This window comes from Leptonychotes weddellii, chromosome 5, assembly GCF_054177405.1.
Source record: "Leptonychotes weddellii isolate Sample4059 chromosome 5, ASM5417740v2, whole genome shotgun sequence".
NCBI classification, from domain to species: domain Eukaryota; kingdom Metazoa; phylum Chordata; class Mammalia; order Carnivora; family Phocidae; genus Leptonychotes; species Leptonychotes weddellii.
Window position 1 is genome coordinate 75,991,128 of NC_138373.1, and position 17,909 is coordinate 76,009,036.

General features: G+C 43.7%; 1 long non-coding RNA gene across 1 annotated transcript in view; it reads right to left on the reverse strand.

Annotated features, from left to right (window-relative positions):
- Window positions 1–16,067, reverse strand: part of LOC115940872 (uncharacterized) — a 40,660-nt gene extending 24,593 nt beyond the window's left edge. The window contains exon 1 of the long non-coding RNA XR_004075601.2: window positions 15,847–16,067. This is a non-coding gene — a long non-coding RNA (uncharacterized LOC115940872). The remainder of the gene's footprint in view (window positions 1–15,846) is intronic.
- Between the last annotated feature and the right edge of the window lie 1,842 nt (window positions 16,068–17,909).

Below are 17,909 nucleotides of genomic sequence, written 5' to 3' on the forward strand. Positions count from 1 at the left end.
TTCACCATGGTTTTCCTGGCCCCAGTCAGTCCTGGTCTTCTGCTACCTGGTGTGCTGTTCCTCCGCACTGCCTCTAGCTTGCCCAGCCCGGCAAGGGGGGAAAACTCTCGTATCACCATTACTGGCAAATGGACTTTCCAGCTTATCCCCCTCAATCCCGCACCAGTGCCCCCACTGACTTCTTCCACCTGGGTTGGGCACACACCAAAGGTTAACCTCCATTTTGATGGATGCCAGCTTCTTGGTACCTCCTGGGAACCTCATAGACGGTGTTCCTACCATGGCCGTCACTCTGGTTACCAGCTGGTAGATATCTACATCTGTGGGGGCCCTACGCCTCAACAGCCAAACACCTGCCCTCAGTTCTGCTCACAAGCCTGGGGATGAGTCATGGGTGGTGAGTTGGGCGGGAATGGAATGATGGCCCACCAGGTGGTGGTGCCTCAAACAGTGCAGTGACATCCGGATTTCCTTGTCACGCAATGCCACCCCATCCTCTTGCTCTAACAATTAGTGTATACCGCTCACTCTCTCAGTCTTAGAACCGAATCCCACATCATGGGCTACAGAAATCATTCTCCTGTTGGGCCAATATCACCCTATGGGAACCGAACCCATGGGTGAATTTGTGATTAAGTCCACTTTCACTCCAAGCCTTACAGTCAACCCCCAGAGTCAGACAGAAAATAACTCGCCCTGGTGTATCCCTGGGCCCCCCATCCACACGCAGCAAGCATCTATAGCGCAACTGTTAGGTATGATTAACGCCTCCCACCAAGCACGTAACCGCTCAAATCCACCTCTAGCGTCTGACTGCTGGATCTGTATAAAGCCTGGTCCCGTCCAATACCTAGGTGTCATCCTCAACCAATCTACTGTGTCACCTCCCACCTCGGCACTGGGGACCTCAGATTATCCCTTTCTGGCTCCGGTACCACTGTATGGCAACTCTTCCTCTCCCATCACGGGCCACAGTCGGGTCTGTGCACCTAACAACACTTTTCTGGCTTGTGATCAAGGTGTATACATCTGCATCACCCCGCACGATCAGTCATGCACGCTTGTCAGCCTCTTACCCGATCTTTCAGTCCTCCCCGGGAGCGATGCCCCACTCATATGGAGACCCCCTAGCTGCCCTCGATGCTCCCCCATGGCCATCCCTCTTATCATGAGCCTGCTAGCCGCATCAGGTGTTGCCCTTGGTGCCACTGGCTTCGGGATGTTCAGGTTCAGTACCAGGGGTTAACTCAACACCTCATGGCGGATTTTTCCGCCCTCACTCAGTCGGCCCTGGCCCTGCAGCGCCAACTCGATTCACTGGCCTCGGTGGTCCTCCAAAACAGGTGCAGGCTCGACTTGCTCATGGCCGCACAAGGGGGCTCTGCCTCTTCTTACAGGAAGAATGTTGTTTCTATGCTAATGAGTCAGGAGTGGTCCAAGAAACTCTGGCCCAATTACAGGAACGAGTACATCACCGGTGGGAAACACTCCAGTGGACAACTTGGTGCGATACACTCTCACAATGGTTCCCTTGGTTTGCCCCCCTCCTTGGCCACCTCCTATTACTTCTCCTCATAGTAGCATCTGGTCCTTGTATTTTTAATGCCCTTACTAGGTTTATCACTACTCAAATTGCTAAAATCAGACTCCAGTTACTCCTTACTCACTATCGTCCCTTAGAAGATGAAGATGATGCCCTCTAAACTAGGTATTTAAAGGAGCATCAAAGGGGGGGAATGATAAGGAAAATCTGTGTCCTAAGATGGCCGACCGAGCCAGAGAGAGAGTCCCAGCCCTTGCCCCGGGGCTCTTCTGAGTTCTTCTCCCTGCTCTGCTTCTTGCGCGCACCAATCCGGGTCCTTCTCCCTACCCTGCTTGGCACGTGCCAAAAGTGCCAGGTATGCAGAAGTAGAAGGGTTTAAATTGCCCCCTTCGTTTGTGCTCAGGGCTCAGACCTTTGGAGACCACTCTCCTCTGAGCCCGCCGGCATTAAACAAACCTCCTATCCTCCAAGATCTCTGGGTGCCGCTTGGTTCTTCCATTGGGCGATCCAGTCGAGGTTCCGTAACAGCAGCATATATCAGTACTTCATTTCTCTTTCTGGCTCAATCATACCTCATTTATATGTATTTTACTGTCATGATTTTTATAATTTTTAGTGGTAGTAAAATATGCATGACATAAAATTTACCATCTTAACTATTTGTCAGTGTACAATTCAGTGGCATTAAGTACATTTACATTGTTATACAACTGACATCAACATGCATCTCAAAACATTTTCTTTTTCTCAAACTGAGAAGTATCTATTAAAAGGTAAATCCCAGTTCCTCCTTCCCCCAGTTCCTGGTAACTACCCTTCCACGTCCTGTTCCTGTGAATTCAACTGCTCTAAGTTCCTCATATAAGTGGGATCACACAGTATCTGTCCTTTTGTAACTGTTTTTTTTTTTAACTTACCGTAACGTCCCCAAGGCTCATTCATGTGACAACATATGTCAGAATTTCCTCCCTTTTTAAAAATATTTTTTTTTTAGATTTTATTTATTTATTTGAGAGAGAGAATGAGATAGAGAGAGAGAGCATGATAAGGGGGAGGGTCAGAGGGAGAAGCAGACTCCCCGCCGAGCAGGGAGCCCGATGCGGGACTCGATCCCGGGACTCCAGGATCATGACCTGAGCCGAAGGCAGTGGCTTAACCAACTGAGCCACCCAGGTGCCCTTTTTAAAAATATTTTTAAAAATTTCTTTTAAGGAGCACCTGAGCAGCTCAGTCCATTAAGTGTCTGCCTTTGGCGCAGGTCATGATCTCAGGGTCCTAGAATTGAGCCCCGTATTGGGCTCCCTGCTCAGCAAGGAGCCTGCTTCTCCCTCTCCCTCTGCAGCAACCCCCACTTGTACTCTTTCTCTCACTCTCTCTCTCTCAAATAAATAAATAAAATCTTTAAAAAATTTTTCTTTTAAGTAAGCCTCACGCCCAGCATGAAGCCCAAAGCAGGGCGTGAACTCACGACCCTGAAATCAAGACCTGAGCTGAGATCAAGAGTCGGATGCTTAACTGACTGAGCCACCCAGGCGTCCCAGAATTTCCTCCCTTTTTAAGGCTGAATAATGTTCCATTCCAAATGTGTACGCCACGTTTTGTTTACCCATTCAGCTGTTGATGGACACTTAGGCACTTGGGTTTTTTCCACTTTTTGGCTATTATGAATAATGTCGCTATGAACATGGATTTACAAGTATCTGTTCAAGCTCCTGCTTTCAATTCATTTGCATATTATATTACAGTCCTCCAGAGAAACAATAGGATATATATATGGAAATTATATATATGTATACAATGGAAATTATATATAATGAGGTTTTTTTTAAGATTTTATTTATTTATTTAATTGACAGAGACAGTGAGAGAGGGAACACAAGCAGGAGGAGTGGGAGAGGGAGAAGTAGGCTTCCCGGGGAGCAGGAAGCCTCATGTAGGGCTTGATCCCAGGACCCTGGGATCATGAACCAAGCCAAAGGCATTCGCTTAACCAAAGGCTCCCTATAGTGAGATTTATTATGAGGAATTGGCTCATGTGATTGTGGAAGCTAAGAAGTCCCATGACGTGCCATTTGCAAGTTGGAGACCACGGAAGCTAATAGTGTAGTTCTAATCCAAGTCTGACAGCCTGTGAAGCAGGAGCACTGATGATGTAGATCCCATTCTGAGAGCAAAAGACCGGTATCTCAGCTCAACCGTCAGGCAGAGAGAAAGAATTCTTCTTCCTCCACATTTTGTTCTATTCAGGTCCTCAACAGATTGAATAGTGACTATTCACATTGGGAAGGGTCATCTGCATTATTCAGCCCACCTGTTCAAATACTAATCTCGTCTAGAAACACCCTACAGACACACCCAGATATAATGTTGAACTGGACATCTGGCATCCTGTGACCCAGTCAAGTTGACATATCTCAGGTATACACCCGGGAGTGGACCAACTTAAGTATGTATGCAGAAGTGGAATTACTAAATCATATGGTAATTCTATTTTTAAATTTTTGAGGAACCGCCACTCTGTTTTCTGTAATTGCTATACCATATTACATTTTTTACCAGCAACGTTGTGGTCATGGTATTTTAATGTTTTCCAATTCAGTGTGTGTATGGAGGACTGGGCAGTTCTGGAGCAGATCATCACCTGCATATTGCCTGATGGGTCTTTCTCACTGGTGCAAGAGGGCAAGGCCAGGCAGGCCCAAGTAAGCTAGGTGCTTGTTATGAGTAACTGGGGGATTGGGGACAGGCAAATACAGAGGTAGTGCTAGAAAAGATTTGAAATCAGGGACCAATGGACCAGTTGAGGACTTAGACTAGATGATTCCTCTTGGAAAAGAAGAAAGGACCTGCTAGAATCAAAAAGTTATATAATAAATGTTGGCAAGGATATGGAGAAATCAGAACCCTTAACACCACTGGTCAGAATGTGAAATGGTGCACCTGCTTTGGAAAGCAGTCTGGCAGTTCCTGAAATGCCTACACATGGAGTTACCATATGATCCAGCAATTCCACTCTTAGCTACATGCCCAAGAGAAATGAAAATATATGTCCACTTAAAAACATGTACACAAATGCGTAGGGTAGCATTAGTCACAATAGACAAAAGGTAGAATCAAACCAAATGCCCTTCAACTGGCAAATGGATAAGCAAAATGTAGTATGTCCATAATTGAAATATTATTCAGCCATAAAAAGGAATGAAGCACCGATATACGCTACGACATGAATGAACCTTGAAAACAGTATGCTAAGTGACAGAAGCCAGTCAAAATACCACATATTATATGATCCCATTCTTATGAAGTGTCCAGAACAGGGAGATCTATAGAGCTAGAAGGTAAATTAGTGGTTGCTTAGGGTTGAGGGTGATGGGGACCTTTGAGGTGATAGGCAAAGGGTGTGGGCTTTCATTTTGAGATGATGAAAATGTTTTAAGACTGACTATAGTGATGGCTGTACCTACCTGTGAATATACTAAAAACCATAGAATTGTATACTGTAATTGGGTGCAATCGTAATTGTAAATGAGGGAACTGTATGGTATGTGAATGATATAAAAAGTTGTTGAAAAAAAAGGACAAGAAAATAGAACTTTGATTTCATGAGGGACTAGTTATCGGGGCTACAAAGAGGAGAATGTCAAGTATCAATTCATTATGATAGGGAGAATGTGATGGCGATTTCCACCGATGGAAATAGGACAGTGTGGAAACCTGAAGAATAAAAACGCAGTTTGGAGGAAGAGATCTAATAAAGTTAAGAAAAAAATATCAGCTCATTGTAAGTTGTTTTTAGGTTGATTTGAATTTTACTAGCTTCTTTCCCAGAAGCTGCCAGAAAATGTGTTTTTTCACAATTTTTCATATCTCATGGGCCTATATTAAGTCATGTTGCCCAACCAAACCCTGACTCAGTCTAGATGTGATAAAGATATGATTTACCCCTCAGTTTCCACACTGCCCTTTCTCCTTTTAGCAGAAGAACCAGCACTTTCCAACTTTCAGCTCAGAACATGGCCAGTACCCAGTTTCTCTTTTGGGTGGACATGATCATGAGTCTAAGTTCAAGTCAATGGCATGGGAGGGTAAGTGATGTGTGCTACTTCTAGATCATCCCCTTAAAGACCAAAAACGGCTTGCAGTGCACTGTCTCTTGGCTGTTCCGGCAGATTAGAACCAGAGCGTGGAGCTGATTGCGTCTCGACCACGCGAGGAGATGCGGCGCAGTAAGATGAAAGCCATCTGTGTTACTTAACAGCAGGTGGCACAGCGTTACCCAGCTAGCCCCGGATCTCCGACCAGTCACTTTCCTGAGAGTTAGAAGTGAATTTCCATCTTATTTAAAGCACTATTTTGGGGTCTCTTAGTTACCATAGCTTGACCTCTACCCAAATGAATACACTAGGGGAACAGGATGAGCTGATTGGCTTAATCAATTCAGCCCCACCTCCGGTGGTTGGGGGTGGGGTCGGCTTCCCCTGAAGCATGGGGTTTTATAGTAAAAGGTGAACATCTGAATGAAAAAATCAAGGTGCTAGGGTGCCTGGGTGGCTCAGTGAGTTAAGTGTGGGACTCTCGATTTTGGCCTGGCTCCTGATCTCTGGGTGGTGGGATCGAGCGGGGCTCTGTGCTGGGCATGGAGCCTGCTTAGGATTCTCTCTCTTCCCCTCTCCCCGTGCCCCTCCCCCTCCTGCTTGTGTGTGCACTCTCGCTTTCTCGCTCAAAAAAACAAAACAAAACAAAAAAACAAAAAAAAAAGGGAAAAAAAATCAAGGTGCTCTTCCAAAGAAGAAGAGGGGATAGACATCCAGCAACCCAAAGCAGAAGCTTGTCCTCTTCCAGCCTAGAACAGAGTTTCTCCACTTTGGTACTGTTGTCATTTTGGGTTGGATGATTCTTTTTGGGGGTGGGGGTGTGTGTGCTGTCCTGTCCGTCCTAAGATGTTAGTAGCATCCCCGGCTTCTGCTCGGGGTATACCACCACCACCTCCTCGCGACCCTCTGCCCCCCTCATGAAATTAAAAATGTCTCTAGCCGTTGCCAAACATCCCCTGCAGGCAAAAATCTACCCTGGTTGAGAACCGTTGCTCTAGAAAGAGCCTTGAGGCTGCCTTTTCTGCCTCTCACCTCTAGCCTTTTCTTCATACAGCTGGTAGATTTTCTTTTGTAACAAAAACATATCATGTTCAGAAATGACTTTACTCTGTGTGCTCCCAGACTAAAATCTAAACTCTAAAGCAGGCTTACAAAAACCCTTCCAAAAAACTACCTTTCTAGTCTCATGTATAACCTGATTCGCAATACCCATTGCACTAGACACTGAATTTCTCACTACCCTCAAAGTTGCCACACTTTGGGGGCGCTTGGGTGGCTCAGTCGTTAAGCGTCTGCCTTTGGCTCAGGTCATGATCTCAGGGTCCTGGGATCGAGTCCCGCATCAGGGCTCCCTGCTCCGCGGGAAGCTTGCTTCTCCCTCTCCCGCTCCCCCTGCTTGTGTTCCCTCTCTCGTTGTGTCTCTCTCTGTCAAATAAATAAATAAAATCTTAAAAAAATTAAAAAGTTGCCACGCTTTTTCCCCTTCATATGCATTTGTACATACTATTCTTTCTGTCTGGAGTACCACTGTCTATCTGCTCTTAGGGAAACTCCCATATATCTACTCTTCAAGACCCAACTTGCACATGACTTCCCCTATTAAAAAAAAAAGCCTTGAATTTCCTAAGAAAACTTTGTTTCTCTGTGCTACTTTGTTCATACCTCTAGGGTCACGCTTGGCACAACTTCTTATAATCGTGTATTGTCTTTGAATCACCGGTTCCTAACACAACGCCTGGCACCGAGACGTTGCTTGGTCACTGTGTGTTAAATGGATGAGGGAAAGGAGGAAAAATTGTCACAGTACTGCCTTCAAATGTCACTAATAAAAATTGTAGATTGGCCAGAGATCATTGGCTTTTATGAACTCAGACTGCCTTTACAACAGGTGGCTCTGTCACTGAACTGGGAAGCAGGTGGAAGGCTAACCTCAGACAGGGAGTTAAACACTTTCAGCCCTGCGCCTTGGTAGCCCATGGATCAGTGAGCCTGAAGTGTTTAAACAGTAATTTCCAGCTGCTGCTGCCAGCCAGACATTGAATGATGTTCCACACAGTATCACGTTCGCCTTCGTTACACAGAAACCTCCGCAAGGGTAAACTGGGCGGTGTGCATGAGGCAGCATGGGCTCAGTCTTTTCAAACACATCCATTTGTCTGTCATCTTTATAAAGTCTTGATTGAAGGAATTAAAAATATATGTTTTGGATATATAGATATATCTAATTCCAGAACCATATGAGGCCTGCTCAAGTCTCCAAAGCAAAATCCTGGTGTCCAGATAGCACAACAACGAGAAGAGTGTGTCTGTCTTTTTACAGAATTACAAGGCTCATTTTAATCTTATCGGGCCGCAGGTCTCCCTTCACTTTAGGATATCAGAATATGCCCACTAAGCTCTAGAAACAGCCTCCAAACTCCCTTTCTGCTTCTCATTACTAGTCTCCTTCTCACAAGACTCACAGAATAATCTTTCTGTTAACACAAATATGCCATGTTGGGAACTGTAGTCTGTTAAAGAACACAAACCTGCTGTTGGGTCTGAGAATAATAAAAATGTCATAAATGATCCCGCATCCTCTGGTGGGATTTTTATTTTATTTTTTTAAGATTTGTTTATTTGAGAGAGCGAGAGAGAGCACGGGGTGGGGCCAGAAGGCAAGGGAGAGAGAGAATCCTGAAGCAGACTCCTCGCTGAGCACAGAGTCTGATACAGGGCTCAATCCCAGGACTGTGAGATCGTGATCTGAGCCAAAACCAAGAGCTGGGCCACTTGACCGACTGCGCCGCCCAGGCACCCCGTTATTTATTTGAGAGAACGTGCAAGAGAGCGAGAGTGCATGTGCGTGCTTGCAAATGGGGAGAGGGGCAGAGGGCGGGGAGCTTCATATGGGGCTCAATCCCACGACCCGTGAGATCACAAACCAAGAGTCAGACATTCAACCAACTGAGCCACCCAGGTGCCCCTGGTGGGTTTTTTTAAATCAAAAACCTTAATTCTGTATTAACTTCAGAGCACAAATATCCACTTGATAAGCCAGATGGAAATTCAAGAGGGAGAAAAATGGAGAAAGGGCAGAGGGAAAGAGAGTCCCTTGAGTTAGTGAGAGACAGGAGCTCTCAGGGTCTACTGTCATGGCTTGCTTACCCTGATCCTGCGGATCTCAACCCTGTTTGCATGCTAGGACCACTTGGGGAACTTAAGCAATACTGAGGCCCTGGCCCCAGTTGAATCAGAATCTCAGGGGATGGTTGGTACAGCCAGTGTGTAAATAGCCAATCACATATCTGAAGTTTGAAAGTCTTATTTCATAAACACATTTCTTATCCCCATGTGAGGGAAGCAGAGCACTGTGAGAGTTCCACCATGATCATATGGAGCCAGGGAGGAATGGTTCCCCCACTTTGCCCCTTCCTATCCCTGACACCCACCAAAAAGATAGGCTAGTGTTGTCAAAAGAAGCAGAAGGGATGCTGGGCAGTGGAAAAAATGAAAAATAATTACTATAGTGGGTCTAATTATGCCTAGCGCTTAAAGTCCACACACAGCCTGAAGAGCAATTACTAGTTGTGCCTAAGTCTTATTTTAGTTCAGGATCAGGGCGGAGTTGAGCTGGAACCTATAGGTAAACAAGGCAGGGAACACAGGATCCAACACAGGTAGCAGCAAAAGATACGGGCATATTTTCTAAGCTTTGAGTGAAGGGCATAAAAATCAGGAGGGAAATTCCCTTTCTTTTTCCTGTTATGGTTGATATAATGTTGGAAGTTTGAAGGTAAACATCTATAATCCCTCCCAAAAAAGTTTCAACATATAGCCAATCAGATTAAGATATGATTCATGATCTATATGTGTGATTCTGTTTCTTAACCATAAAATGCATAATGTTTGTGAACACTATGATTTAAGGCTTATGAGAAGAAAGTGAACCTGCTTTGAACCCCTCTTATTCCAACAGAGACCAATAAAAGCAGAAAAGCCTCGTTTTTACAGCCTGCACATACAGGTGTGGTGCCGAGAAGCTGGTGCTCCAGGTGAAAAAGGCTTGGCCAAAGATAAAGTAAGCCGCATGTCATTATGAGGTCCCCTTGACCTAGGCTCCTGCAGGTCTAGAGGGACCTGTGCCCCAGGTGCACTTTCCTGAAGAATTTCTAGACTTGGTCCATTAGGCAAAATGTTTGGCAGGAACATTGATTTTTTTTTAAGATTTTGTTTATGTACTTGAGACAGAGCGCATGCGCAGGAGTGGTGGTTGGGGGGAGGGGAAGAGGGAGAGGGACATGCAGACTCATGCTGAATGTGGAGCCTGTCCAGTGGGCGGGGGGGGGGGTTCTTTTTGGTGGGTGTCTCCATCTCAAGACCTGAGCTGAAATCAAGAGTCAGATGTCTAACCAACTGAGCCACCCTGGCGCCCCAAAGGAACATTGGTTCTTAACTACATACACCCAAGTCCCCATTTGATGAAAGTTGAAAAAGCACTAACAATAATAACAGTAGTGACTTCAATTTATTTCTGTTCTGTAGGCTCTGGGCTGGATATTTCATCTGCCTTGTTTTATTCTATCTCCACCATAACCCTGTGAGGTAGAAATTAGCACAAGGTCGCTTGGCTGAACTGAGTATGTCTGATCTAGGTCTTTCAGGTATGTCTCTGAAGTCACGGTTTTCCCATTTTAACGCACAGCCTCTTGAACTGAGGGACCGCATGCGCTGGTTCCTTCTTTGCCTCAAATCACTCGTAAGTTCCAGTACCTGGAGTTGGTGCCTAAGTCCCTGCTGCTGAATCTCCCTCTTGCCAATGGCCTCTTTGGCCTTCTTCCAGTCACCTGCTGCTGCCTGCTCCACCCCAGTTTGGGCTGACCTTCAGATTCTACTGTGACTTGGTTTATAGAAGTCAAAGTCCATCTGTCTTTTCCCCCTAGGCGTATCTTTTGGTTTTGGTATTTTCTTCAAGGCTTACATCCTTAGCCATGCACCTATGTCCAGGCCAGGGCCTCCACCTGTTGCCACTGGTATGCCTGATTTCTGGCCTGTCCTGGTCGGACTTTATGAAAGACATGTTTGATGAAAGAGATGACTTTTCAGACTCTAGACACATGATTGGATATTGAAGCAGTGGCTATGTAAATTTTCATATTTATAAGTGCTGTTGCAAATGCTCCTTCTCCAAAAAAAATGTAAATGTGGATCCTTGTCTTTTGGGGGGACTGGAAGCTTCTGCATTAAAAATATAAATGTAGGGGGCACCTGGGTGGCTCAGTCTGTTAAGTGTCTGACTCTTGATCTGCGTTTAGGTCTTGATCTGTGAGTTCGAGTCCTGCATTGGGCTCCACACTGGGTGTGGAGCCTACTTAAAAAAAATATATATATATATATATATATAACATATATATGTAATATATTTATATATAATATTTATATGTAAACATATATATAAAACATATATATGGTGTTATAACTTTTAAAAAATAATTTTTGTGTTTTTCTAATTATAAAAATGATATTTTAGTATCATAGTATTTAGTATAAAGAAACAAAATCACCCAAAGTCTGATAACCCAAAGATGGATAATCACTGTGAGTGTTTTGGTGTATTTGGTAAATTTTCTTTAAACCTTTACACACACAAAAACACACATATATGCAAAATGGAGATTATACCTAATATGGTCTCATATTTCATTTAATACTATCCTGCTAGCATTTCCCCATATCATTAGAATTCTTTCCCGCCCAGCTTTATTAGAGTATAATTGTCAAATAAAGTTATAATATATTTAAAATATACAACATGATGATTTGATATATATATACATTTTGAAATCAAATCAAATTGATTAAAAATAAAGTTAACACATCCATCATCTCACAGTTATCTTTTTTTGTATTAAGAATGCTTGAGATCTTCTCAGCAAATTTCAAGTAAACAATATTAATAACCATTGTCACTATTCTGTGCATTAGATCCTCAGATCTTATTCATCTTACACCTAAAAGTTTGTACGCTTTGACCAACATCTCCCCACTTCCCCGCTCCCACCCCGCCCCCTCCCAGGTCCTGGTAACCACTGTTCTACTCTATTTCTACAAATCTGACCTTTTTTTTTTCTTTTCCTTTCTTTTCTTTTCTCTTCTTTCTCTTTTTCTTTTAGATTCTACATATATGTGATACTATGGAGTATTTGTCTCTCTCTTTCTGATTTATTCCACTTAGCATAATGCTCTCTACGTTCATCCACGTTTTTGCAAATGGCAGGATTTCCTTCTTTTTAAAGGCTGGATAATACTCATTGTATATGTAGATATACACCACATTTTCTTTCCCATTCGTCTGTCAATGGACACTTACGTTATTTCCCTTTCTTGGCTATTGTGAATAATGCGGCAATGAACATGAGGGTGCATATATCTCTTCAAGGTAGTGATTTCATTTTCCTTGGGAATACACCCGGAAGTGGGGTTGCTGGATCAAATGGTAGTTCTATTTTTAATTTTTTGAGGAACCTCCATACTGGTTTCTAAAGTGGCTGCACCAGTTTACATTCCCACCAATAGAGTACAAGGTGTAAAACCCTTGCCTTTTCTCCACATCTTTGCCAGCATTTGTTATTTCTTGTCTTTTTGATACTAGCCATTCTGACTGCTGTGAGGTGATATCTCATTGTGGTTTTGATATGAATTTCCCTGATGATTAGAGATGATGAGCACCTTTTTGTGTACCTGTTGGCCATTTGTTTGCCTTCTTTGTAAAAATGTTTATTCAGGTCCTTTGCCCATTTTTTAATCAGGTTTTTTGGGTTTGGTTTGTTTTTGTTTTTGCTTTTGAGTTGTAAGAGTTATATATTTTGGACATTAACCCCTTATCAGATATGTGATTTACAAATTTTTTTCCCATTCCATAGGTTGCCTTTTCCTGTTGTTGATGGTTTCCTTGGCTATGCAGAACCTTTTTAGTTTGACATAGTCCTATCTGGTTATTTTTGCTTTGGTTGCCTGTGCTTTGGGTATCATGTCCAAAAAATCATTGCCAAGACCAATGTCAAGGAGTTTCCCCTATATTTTCTTCTAGAAATTTTATGGTTTGGGGTAGTAGATTTTTTTTTTTTAAGATTTTTATTTATTTGTTTAACACAGAGAGAGAGAGCACAAGTAGGCAGAGCAGCAGAGAGAGGGAGAGGGAGAAGCAGGCTCTCCGCCAAGCAGGGAGCCCAATGCGGGACTCGATCCCAGGACCCTGGGACCACGACCTGAGCCGAAGGCAGCCGCTTAACAACTGAGCCACCCAGGCGCCCCTGGGGTAGTAGATTTATGTCTTTATTCTATTTTGAGTTGATTTTTGTGTATGCTGTCAAATAATCATCCAACTTCATTCTTAGCATGTAGGTACAGCATCTTCCCAACACCATTTTTTGAAGACTAGCCTTTTCCCATCCATGTATTCTTGGCACCTTTGTCCAAAATAGTTGTCTGTATTCATTAAAATTCTTTGAAAACATGTTCAGTAACTGTATAGTATTCTACCTTATGAATGTAATATGAATATGTAACTAATCCTGTTCAGAGGCTTGAGTTGATTATACTGATAAATGTGCTGCAATGAACATACTATGCATGAATTTTTATGTGTAATTCTATGTTCTAGATTACTGGGACAAAAAGCAATATTATCTAAAGCAGTGATGAACAAATTTTTTAGTCTCAGGACCCCTTTACACCCTTAACTATTATTGAAGACCTAAAGAGATTTTGTTTATATTGGTTATAGCTAACAAAATTTACTATATTAGAAGTTAAAAATGAGAAATTTCAACAATATTTAAAAATTTCACTTAAAAATAACAGTAAGGAACACATTGTTTTTGGATAAAAGGGTGAATTAGTGAGAGGTAGAAATCAAGTACACAGCTTTTCTCTAGGGGCTTAAAGAAATTCCCAGGTTTCTACTGGTCCTGTCACTCAGATAGGAAATAGAGAAGCAGAGGTGTGGGAGGCTTTAATGGAGGTAGAGATGGGAAAGATGATGAGTCTGAGGGAGTGTCAGCCAGTCTCCTCGCAGGACACATGGAAAATGTTTAAGGTTCTAGTTCACTATGTGAAACTTTAAAGGCATAATCTTCCTTCTCACACTTCTAGAATGCCTCCTAAAATACCTGCTTTGTAGAGTTCAAAAGACCTGCTTTATAGGGTCCTTGTACAAACATTAAGCCACTTATTTTTTTAAGACTTTATTTTTAAGTAATCTATACCCCCAACATGGGGCTCATACCCACAACCCCAAGATCAAGAGCCACACACTCCACCAACTGAGCCAGCCCAGGTGCCCCAAGCCACATATTTTAAAACCAAATGAGGAGATACGCTACACAGATAGGAATTTGCAGCCTATTTGCGAGGAAACTGGTAGGTTATGTGACTGGTCTCAGGCTGGGGTTGGGGGATGGACACAATAGAATCACCACATCTAGAACCCAGTTGTCCTAATTACAAGTCTGGTGGTATGCCCATTGATTCTGGAAAGGGAATACTATTAGTTCAGGAGTCTATCTTTGAAATTCGCTGCTTCCAAAAGTGATTGAAAGGTATAAAAAGTACAAGCTACTTCCAAGACTACTAGGCAGGTACCTAGTTGTATCAATGCATATTTGGATCCCTTCCACCGTTCATTTTCCATGTATATTCAGAGACTGAATATACAAATAGGCAATGGCCAAATATATGACCTATATGACGGCAGAACTCTGACCCACAACCTCTGCTGCAATCAGCTGAACAAGCCACGCAACTTGGCTTCCAACTCAGGATCCCCACCCCCTTTCCAACCAGGACCAACCCGAGAAAGCCAAATATGCTCCCCAAACCAATCGCTTCTAGATAGCCCATCTTCACCTTTCCCATTGCCAATAAACTCCAATTAGGGATTATCTGAAGGCTTCCCTCTTTCCCACTCTAGGGCTCAGCTAGTCCAATGCCTGGCTCCAGTCTCCGCCAAAGGCAAATGATGTTGGCTGACTCCCTTACTATAGCAAGCTCTGAATAAATAGCCTCTGTGCTCATTTGGTGTGTCTTTATTTATTTCCACATCACTGAATGAATAGTGAAGGATGTTATAAAGCCAAGTTATGAAGAAAGCATCGGTGATTGAACATTTGTAAAGTGCTTTTCAATCATTTTAGGATGTCTTGTAAACACCTTGTGAAACACTGATATCCCCATTCTAGAGCTGAGAAAATTGAGAAAGAACCAGGAGATTAAGTGATTTGCCCAGAGCTGGGATCAGAACATAAACCCCCACCCCCTGCCGTGTTTGAGGTCTGTTGTTTATCCACTGAGCTCAGGCTGCACTTTGGAATCATTACCATTTTAAAGCATTTTACTCTGGGTTGAGTGAATATTAAGGAGTAGATCACATTTCAGCCTGGCAGACGCTAAAGTATTGTTTTCAGTTTGTTTTTCTAAGTTTTAGTAGACGACATATGGGCTCCATTAACTTTACTATGTAGCACAATTTCGAAGATAGTTTCTCTTCCAAAATATTTTTCACCGTAATTTAACATTTTAAAGTTCAGCACACACCATCAACCCCTGATACTTTGTTTTTCTCAAAGTCATGCCCTTTTCCTCTCCCCTGCAGGGGGGAGGAGTATAGGTCATAAATTCAGCCAGGGGTACTGTTCTGTTATTGCCTTTTGGAGGGGGGGATGGAGAGTAACTGTGCCTGCCCTGGAAAAAGTCCTCCTAAAGTAAGGGCTTTCCACTTTTTTTTTAAGATTTTATTTATTTATTTACAGAGAAAGAGACAGCGAGAGAGGGAACACAAGCAGGGGGAGTGGGAGAGGGAGAAGCAGGCTCCCCACTGAGCAGGGAGCCCGATGTGGGACTCGATCCCAGGACCCTGGGGTCACAACCTGAGCCGAAGGCAGACGCTTAACCACTGAGCCACCCAGGTGCCCCTCCATTTTTTTTTTATTTTTAAAGATTTTATTTATTTATTTGAGAGAGAGAGTGAGCATGAGGGAGAGGCAGAGGGAGAAGCAGACTCCTGGCTGAGCAGGGAGCCCGATGCGGGGCTGGATCCCAGGATCCCGGGATCATGACCTGAGACGAAGGCAGTCGCTTAACCAACTGAGCCACCCAGGTGCCCCTCCACTTTTTTTAAGATAAGTTTTGGGGGGCAACCCCCCACCCCCATCCACCACCACCAGGTCTTACGATTGCTGATGACGTTGACTGAAGGCGACGCGTGAAGAAAATCAGGATGTAGAACCTGACTGGAGTATAAGGCCCGCCTGGAAGGCAGCGGCAGGCCGGAAGGGATGATCCTTGGTAGCTCCTTGCTGTCTGCAAGAAAACATTGATCACTGTTCCTCTCTACCCTGGGGCACTCAAAAATGAGAAGGCGTGGCAGCAGCTCTGGGCCTGTGTGGTACTGGCCGTGGTCAGGCCAGAGTGAACACCCTCGTGGTTGGTTAGCGGTCACCGGCCAAGGCCGATCAATTTAGCACCATGTATACTTTCCTTAAATGTAAACCAATGAGGGGCGCCTGGGTGGCTCAGTCGTTAAGCGTCTGCCTTCGGCTCAGGTCAGGATCCCGGAGTCCTGGGATCGAGCCCCGCATCGGGCTCCCTGCTCAGCGTGAAGCCTGCTTCTCCCTCTCCCACTCCCCCTGCTTGTGTTCCCTCTCTCTGTCAAATAAATAAATAAAAAATCTTTAAAAAAAAAAAAAATGTAAACCAATGACATCGATTCGCTGGCTCATGGTTCATCTGCCCAGTCCCTGGAACCCTCTCTTTCCCCCACTCTCCCTCCCTCCCTCACTTATAAATGTATATACGCTAGCTCCAAATTCTCTTCCTTCCACATTATCCTTTCAGATTTCTTCATTCTTGGTTTTTCGTTTTTTTTTTTTTTAAGTTGATTATGCAGGAGCCTGCATTAAAAGGCCCACCGATGTGCAGGGTCAGGTATGTGTTGTGATAGCTGGTAAGGTTTTCCTCTGATTCTGTAAGCGCGTGGCTTTCAGTGACTGTAAGAACAGGTCAAGGCTTTGAGGAGGCAGGCAGCTCAAGCTTCCCATTTCCCATGGGAGCCATGCCACAGAAGGCAGAGGGGATTCTGGGGGGGTGGGGGAGGGGGATGCTGCTCTCAGGGTCTGAGGAGCTGAGGGCGGTGCTGGGGAGGGAGGAGACAAGAACAAGACAGATGGGTGCGGCACAGGCCAAAAGTATGGAAGAGCCCACCACCATTCCTAATTTTTATCATTTTTGTCTAGCTGTATTCGGGCTTCCCTTCATCCCACAAAAGATAGGCCCTAAGCCTTAGAGTTCAGAAGTCTGCAAGATGTTACAAGTAACAGATGCTTACTGACCACTGATTCAATGCACAGGCCAGCAGGAGTTGTTGCAGCAGAAAAAGCAAGGATGGAAAGGCAGAAGACAAGGTTGGGCAAGTCCTTCAATTCTCTGAACTGTATTTTTCTTATCCTTTAATGCACTGCAATTAGGACTTAGTGAGGAAAAAAAAAAAATAGGCCTGAGCCTCTAGCCACAGGTGACAAGCAAGAAATGACACTAACAGATAAAAAAGAAATGTAAGAGAAGTGCGAATCTTCCAGGCACTTTCCCATACTGCTGGGAAGACAAATTGTCCATGTAAAAAGATGAATATAGAAGGTTGCATAGGTAATTTTGTTGACCCTTGATAAAGACAGTATTTTAATATAATCATTGAGACAGAATTTAGTTTTTAACAAGTCCTATGTGTCCTTATTTTCGATTATTTAAATGTAAATGGATATTTCGCTTTGAGAAAAGATGGCAAGCAAATATGACTAAAGACATTATAAATTGCATAATGTACAATGAGATTCAAACTCAAATGGGCACCCTCCCCGCCCCCCCCACCTTGGGGCACCTGGCTGGCTCAGTCCGTAGAGCGTGCAACTCTTGATCCCAGGGCTGTAAGTTTGAGTCCTATGTTGGGTATAGAGATTACATAAAAATAAAATATTTTTTTAAAAAACTGGACCTCCCCCCTTCCTTAACGTCTGGGTGAGTGTGATACTAGATGCATTATTTCTATAGGGACACATTCCTGCTGAAGTAGTACAGTGTGGTGGAGAGAATATTGAATCTGAAGGCTAGAGCTCTTGGTTTCAGTTTTGACTCTTTTGCTAAGCAACATCATAATTTGGGGACAGATAGCTTAGATTCTAGCCTGATTGTGGCTGTAGAGGTACTCTAAAAGTTACCTTTAAAAGAATTAACCGAAAATA